Here is a 7,428-nt window from a genome sequence, read left to right on the forward strand (position 1 = left end):
TTGCACTGCTGTCAAGTTTGTTTGTCAGTTACCCAGTTCAGTGATGTTAGCAACTCTTTTGGATAATGTTGTCTTAAGTGTTAAAACACTTCACATAAATGAAACAATAAACATTTACTGTACAAGAAACAGGAGGTACGTTGCCATGGATTTCTGTAGTTATGTTCTGGCCTGCAACATATTTAGGTTACATTTCACTGAGGTAAGCAACAGCAAAGCAAAACAAGACAACCATAGGTATTCAGCTCTATATCTCATTATGTGGCACTTAGCTATGATTTTGATATTCACAACCACACTTCAGTTTCTTGACCTAAAAGTTTTGTTTCACTTTGTTGTTGTTTTTTAAGAGCATTACAAAATTTAACAAATGCCTTTTTTGAGCCTGATTTTCAACTTTGAAAATCACTGCTTGATTTAAAGTGTTCTTCTTTATGAGGGATTTTAATGTGATTTTCCTGAGGTAGTCTCCCCCCCACTCCAATGTCATCTGTAGCCCTCAGTTAACCATCTGCTAGGGAGGGAGCACATGGCAGAAGACATGTTAATGAATGCATAGTTATATAATCCACACCTGTGGTAGAGGCAAAGTCAGAGAGAGTGAACAGCAGCCAGATCCACATCTCTTGACACTCAACAGAGTACAAGAGAGAAAGGTAAAGGGGATTCTTTGTGGCACTGGTTCCCCCAAGTGGCCTGAGGTGGCATTTTTCTCTTGCTTTCAAACATGACATGACAACTGCTGCTTTTCCTTTTCTTTTTCTATAAAGAAAAACTTGAGATACAGCATCCAGTGTATCGCTTGTGACAGGCAGATATATGGATGGTATTGCTTTTTCGATGACCACTGTTAAATGCACGGCATGCTGACACAGTAAACCACATAGCAAGGAGGACAATTACAAATCAGTCCTCAGCCCTCCCTCTTCCCCTCCTCCTGCCAGAACGCCAAACCTGGCCCCTTACCCTGGCCAGCTTTCAAACCCCTTATGAATCAAAGACATTGGAACAGAAGCAAAGAGAGACAAGGACTTATGACCATTTGGCTCTGCCTCCCCATTTTCTCATTTCTCTCTCTCCTGCATTCTGTACATTTTTCTCCCTCCTCTTCTGCATCTATCTGTCTAGTTGGGGGGAGATGATAAATCCCCTGGCAAGGTTTAAAGCACCAGCAGAGCACAAGCTTTGCAGGTTACACTCTGTTCAAATCAGTTAATATACACAGCAGGTCAATGTAAATGAAGATATATGCCCTCCCACTCACCCACAAACATATTTTTTCTGCCCTTTCTCTGTCTCCCTCAGTTTAGTTTAACTGAATTGTTTTATTGGCAAAACTCTTTGTTAGAAATAATATTGTCGACACAGTATGGAAATCACAGCAGAACTCCTCATACTGAACACTCGCATCATATTAAGAAGTTAAAACATTCTTATGTTTGGGCATTCTGAAAGCTGATAAATAACTCCTCATCTCTAGTTCCCAATACTGACTTCATTTTCCCCCTAAGGCAACAGACAGTTGGGGAAATATGTTTTTTTTTAGAAGGCTAGATGAGAAGATCAATAGGAGTTTTGTTACCATTCACTACATTTAAAAGCTATAGTTAGCCACCAGCAATTTTACAGCGAGCATCTCTAATGTTGGTACATTGGATGTGGGGGAAATAAACACAAATTGCTCATAGTCCAGCAATCACAGTTGCACAAATAATGCAAGCTGAAAATTCACTTCCTTCTCTGTCAGACCATACCTTTATACTAATGTTTTGGTATGGATTAAAAGATTAGGTGCAGTCTGTTAAATAGTGGGATATGGGGTGCTGTAAGGACACAGCCAAGCTAGCTGTTTCCACAGTTTTCAGCCTTTATTCTAAGCTAAGCTAACTGACTGCCAGCTCTAGCTTTCCTACATCTTTATTATACAGAAATGAGAGTGGTTTTGCTCCTGCCCTTTAACTATCAGTAAAAAAAAGCTTGTTTTCCAAACTTTAAATGTCTTAAGTAGCTTCAAAGATGGTTAAACAAATGTTTTTTGTTTGATGCTATCACATGGCCAACCTTGTATATTGTCTACTTGTTCCAAGTGGAGTTAAAAAAATTAATACATTTAAATCTAAAAGCCTCCACAGGAAAAATAATATTTTAAGTGTTTTGTCAGTTTTTTTTATACCTCGGTCCATTGCTAGAATTCAAAATTTGGTCTTTTGGGTTTGTGCAATGCTTGTCCAAGCAACATGGCTTTATAGTGATGATCATGCTAAAGAAGAGCTTAAATATTAGATTGTAGACTTATTTACAGTGTATTTATGAATTGCTAATAGGGATAAATGTCCATTTTACACATTCTGTATTGGGGATAATCTCTGAGTAATACAAGTGGCAAAATAAGCCTTTATTTTTTTTGTTGGAAATTTTTCACTGTGAGAGCTAGCCTGTCACAAATGTATATAATATTCTAACTTGGTTCCAAAGTTTCTGTCTGCCTCGGTGCCTACAGATATACCTGTCCCAAGACCCATGCGATTATAAGACGGGTTAAGTACAGTAGAGACTGCATGTGGTGCAGACGCCAGTCTGCTTCACTGGACCTGAACACAACCATTTTATTTTGAGACATCAGGTCAAATCAAGTGGACTTTATTAAAGTCGCTTTCATGGATTCACCTCTGGCCTTCCCCCCCACTGTGATCTATTGCCTTTCCAGCCCTTGGAGGCCATAATAAACTGATTTGACAATGTGATCACTGCATGCAAGCAGAGCATGTGCATGTGTGTATTTGTGCGTGTATAGGTGCTTTTACAGCATGCGGTTCAGGTCTATTGTTACAACTGCTCCATTGCTCCTGGCATTTGATCCACTAGTGATGATATTTGGGGTTCCTCACTGATTCTAACATGATTACACACACACATTTACAGTATGGTCAGGCATAGTAGCGTTGTTATCCATTTGAGTAGTTTTAAAATCGTTAGCAGCTCCTGCATATTTCCTAATAAAGCAATACATCAAAGGCAGTTCAGCCTGGGTAAGTCCTTCACAAATTTAGTGAAGCCATACACAGAGAAGCTATTTATTTCCAGAGATGAATAATTTCCTTTTGTTCCTTTTTCTCTGACGCTGGCTTGAAGCAAGATGTCAAAACACCAAAGTCTGGCTCACAATTCATTACTCTCAATACTTAATTTTTGCAGTTGTTTTACATTTGCAGCAGTCAGAACACTTGGAATTGCATCAGGCAAAGAAGATGGGCTCTTTAGGTGTCTGTCCTGTCTGTCCTTCAGTGAATGAAGCACAACAATTAACAGACATGGCCAGATGATGTCCTTGTGTAATGTTTTCCAGTTAGCAACTGCTGCTGTCTTCAGCGTACGCTGGCAGATGCAGGTCACTATTAGTCGAGGTGAAACCCATCCGCTTTCTAATGGGCACCACAGGGACCAGTGTTATTGGATGATTCATCAGATCAATGGTGTGACGCAGTCCTCCACTGACTTCTTGAGTCTAGCATGTGTGTCTTGTTGGAGTTTATGAAACTTGATTTTATGTAAGAACCTGGCGCTGTGGCTTAAAGGCACCAAAGACCATATATGATTTTATTGTTTTAACAATGTAAGATGATATCATAAATGTTTTCATTTTTGAAAGTAAATTACTGCAGTGAAAGTATAGGATGTCCTTCAATGAGCAAAGGTTCTCACAAATAAAGTGTAACTTGAAAGAATTGGTGATTATTCATTCTGAAAATTCATTTGGAAGACACAGCAAAGGTCAAAGCCTATTATTGTTGTTTTTCTTTATCCCTGTTAATACAACATCATAAAGTACTGAGGTCACTGTAGATTATCTTATGTTACAGTGTATTGTATATGGATGGAACTACAGTGTTAAACAAGTACTGATGCTTTGCAATCCAATGATGCTAACTGAATTAAGTTATAGTTTAGGGTTTGCGTGGGATGCCTAACATCAGGTATGACATAGATAAAGAATATAAACAGATCCAAGTTAATCAAGCATTTAGTGTGAAATTAAGACTTTTAAGACTTACAGTTTTTTAACTAGTTTACATACAAATGTGAATCATCTCAGTTTGGTCACATTGCTTGAAAAATGCATTTATATGAAAAAAAACACAAAATAGTTTTTATACTTTAATATAAAAATAGGTATTGCAATGAAGTGTCTAAAGGTTAATCAGTTGTACTAATTCATTTTAAGTTGTTTTGAATAACTGGTCCTATGTCACTGCATAATGTGATTAGACCAGTTGTTGTTGTTTTTTTGCCATCTGTAGCAACGTTAACACCATATACTGTATCTCCTTTCTCTTTTAGCTGAACAGTCCTTACTAAAATATAGTTTGGGAACCTGTGTGAAATTCCTCATTCAGGAATTCACTAAAACCGTAGTCATTTGCTGAGAGTCTGCACATATCCTTATGCATTTATAGCATTCCTCCAAGATGTCCAGAAGTTAAAACCACCAACAGTTTGATTTGAATTTTCTTTCAAAATATACCATCTTGTGGATATTGTTCATTATATTCATTAGAGATGACATTCTCTTTGTAATCTGACATCAGAAGTTTGTACGGTGCACCATCATGGTCATCATAATAGCCCTCAGATTTGGTCCCTTCCAGTAGTACTACTTAATGCCATTGTAGCGAACCACACTGGATGAGGCAGGATAATATATGCCATTCAGGTTGGACAGACTGCAAGCCTCAAACCACCAACCTGTAGGGGAGGAAATGTTCCAGAGAGTTCAAGGAAAAAGTCGGAGTTAATTGAATTTAAGCTCATGAAATGTAACGCCCAAATGTACTGCTTCAACTCAGCAGTAACTTTATATTGGCACAGAGGGAACGTGAAATACACTTTGGACATTTACAGGGTGGTGGAGGGGAATGTTTAACAGGATGGGATATGAGCAGAGACAGATTGTGATGGATGGATGAGTAGCAGAAGTTGCAAGTGCAGCGGTCATTGTTTCTGTCCCTGGTGCTGAACTGGGTGCCAGTGTGGGTGAGGCTGCTTGTCTGTCCAGCTGTGCCACTGAAACCTTCTGCATGGAGACTGGATTTGGGGAGAGCAGAAAAAAAGCAAAGAATTTCAACAAAAAGTTCAGCCACAGGCACTTCTGTTCATTTTTTTAAAGCAGTGTTGGGCAACCTAGCTTGCTGGCAGTGAGTAGTATCTGCCCCAACCCTCTCTGAACTTCAGTATCACTGAAATTATCTAATATTATGTTAGCAAAGTGAACACAGCACAGTCATATTTACCAAACTGGTAGGTCTGTGATTCCTTAATGACACAAAATATTGAAAGGGGTGAAAGAGGCAACATATCTAACTTCAACTTTCTTTTGTTAGGGCACTGATACAGTTTTTTTTTTTCATTTTTACTTTCTCACTCTGATTTGTTAATGCCTCTGGGCACATCTGACAGTAGAATTTCATCTTGGCAGAGAGCAAATGCATAAGATATCAAACAGGCTAAGATCCAGTGCTCTTCACTGTTGCAGCCCCACCTTGTCTTTTAGACTCTGTGTACAGGGCTGTATCTTTGGATAAACGTCTTGCCTATAGTGCAGTATCAAATTCTAATGACCCTCTATATTTTATTTCACAAAGATAAAAACGATTAGGAACTATGAAGTTATAGATCTCTTCTAAACCACAGTAGAAAAATATTTGCCTTTTTAGTATAAAGTATGTACAAAACTTTGTATTTTACAGAATCATCTTCCCTACTTTCATATAGTTGCCAACACAAACCTAATGAACTTCTCATCATTTTTCCTCCATGCTGCACTTTATGAAATAGACAGGCTGACAGAAATTTCTGCCCATTTAGTTGATTTTCTTAATTATTTTCACACTATGGGCCCAGCAGTAGTGTGCATGTGTGTTTTTGAGTTCATTTGTCCGTCCTTCTGTGTGTGTGTCAGAGAGTGGATGAGGAGGTCAGCCCACTGTATTTCTCTCTGTTTACTTCAAGGCTCTCTCCTGAGTTAGGTAACCCCCCTCTGTAGCCTGGGGCACTCTGTCTAGGGTGACTAAATAAGGAATCCTTCTCTTGAATTTGTACTGCAAGTTCATCAGGCAGGGCAACACATGATAAGGGGCAGCAAGAGGGGAGTTTGAAATTATAGTGCTGGGGAATAATAGAATTGAGGAGAGCATGGAATAATACATGAGAGGATATTTTGTTAGAGAACCTTTCACGATGGCTCAGTGATGTGAAAAAAAAAATTTAACAAGGCTACAGGAAATCCCATTCCAAAAGATGGCCTGTGGACTGTGCCAGCTCTTCCTACTTTCCAAAACATTTGTATCAACCATGAATTCCTGATATGAGTTCAGATATTCCATAGATGGTGAACTAATTCTTTTCAAGGTGACAGTCTTTTCAGTGTACAGTATATATCTTACTTAATGATAAGTATGCTCTTACAATAAAAGAAATACTTTTCAGCTTTTCTCAGGTACCTGAAAGGGAAAGTGGTCTGTCATGCTGATGATTAATGTATAAATAATGTCAATGTGTTTTTGGTGAAGACCTCCATGTTGCTGAAGGGAGCACACTGAGGATTGCTTTGGCTGACTAGGTGCATAGCACCATAGCTGTGGCTTGGGATTTATAATATAAACTCACAGATGAAGCTGGTGTCTTTAGAATGCTTGTAAACTGGTGCATACTGAACTAGTTAGAGAGCACATGAGCTGAGAGGCAGCAAGATATGGGGGGATTATATTCAGTCAGGTGCTTCACCTCACATGGTGTAGCCCACAGGAAAATTGTGAAACATTTGGTTTCATTGTGTTAATTATATGTAATAAACTCAGGCAACTGCAACTTGCTTCACTATTAGGGATCATGAAAAGCATACATCTGCATATGATTATGATTTGTCACCTCTTAGAGCATCAATCTTCATATACAGTACTTACACAAACTGAGGGCAAATTCCTGTGAATTTATATGAAATCTGAACCCAACTATTTTGGTCTATGTTTTATTTCTGTCTGTTTTGTGGGATGCATGACTTCAGTACACCCACATTTAATCTTGTTAGTGATTGCATGGTTACCAGGGAGTTTTGTTTGAGTTGTCAGTTCCTGGCAGGGGCAAGTATTACTGTGCGTTCCTGTTATACTCCAGTGGATATGACTTCCTTTGGGGGTTTTTCGGGGGCAGTGGTAGCCCAGGTGATGGGGAAAAGAAAAGTGGAAGCAAATGAAACTGAGCCCTCAACTGAGCTCATCATTTTGAATGTACGCAGGTATATTGATATCTGCGACGGCAGATGAGCGTTGGAACCAACAACAACAAGCATGGCCCATGTACGGAATGAGGCAAGTGATTTGTTACAGAAGTGAATAGATTTTGAGGGACTGGAGCTGGAACTGAACACTATTG

General features: G+C 38.9%; 1 pseudogene; it reads right to left on the reverse strand.

The window, feature by feature from the left end:
- Positions 1-4,582: 4,582 nt before the first annotated feature.
- LOC109974369 (angiopoietin-2-like) overlaps positions 4,583-7,428 on the reverse strand; it is a 31,431-nt pseudogene continuing 28,585 nt past the window's right edge.

The sequence above is a fragment of the Monopterus albus genome, unplaced genomic scaffold (genome assembly GCF_001952655.1).
Source record: "Monopterus albus unplaced genomic scaffold, M_albus_1.0 scaffold329.1, whole genome shotgun sequence".
In the NCBI taxonomy this organism is placed as follows: Eukaryota; Metazoa; Chordata; class Actinopteri; order Synbranchiformes; family Synbranchidae; genus Monopterus; species Monopterus albus.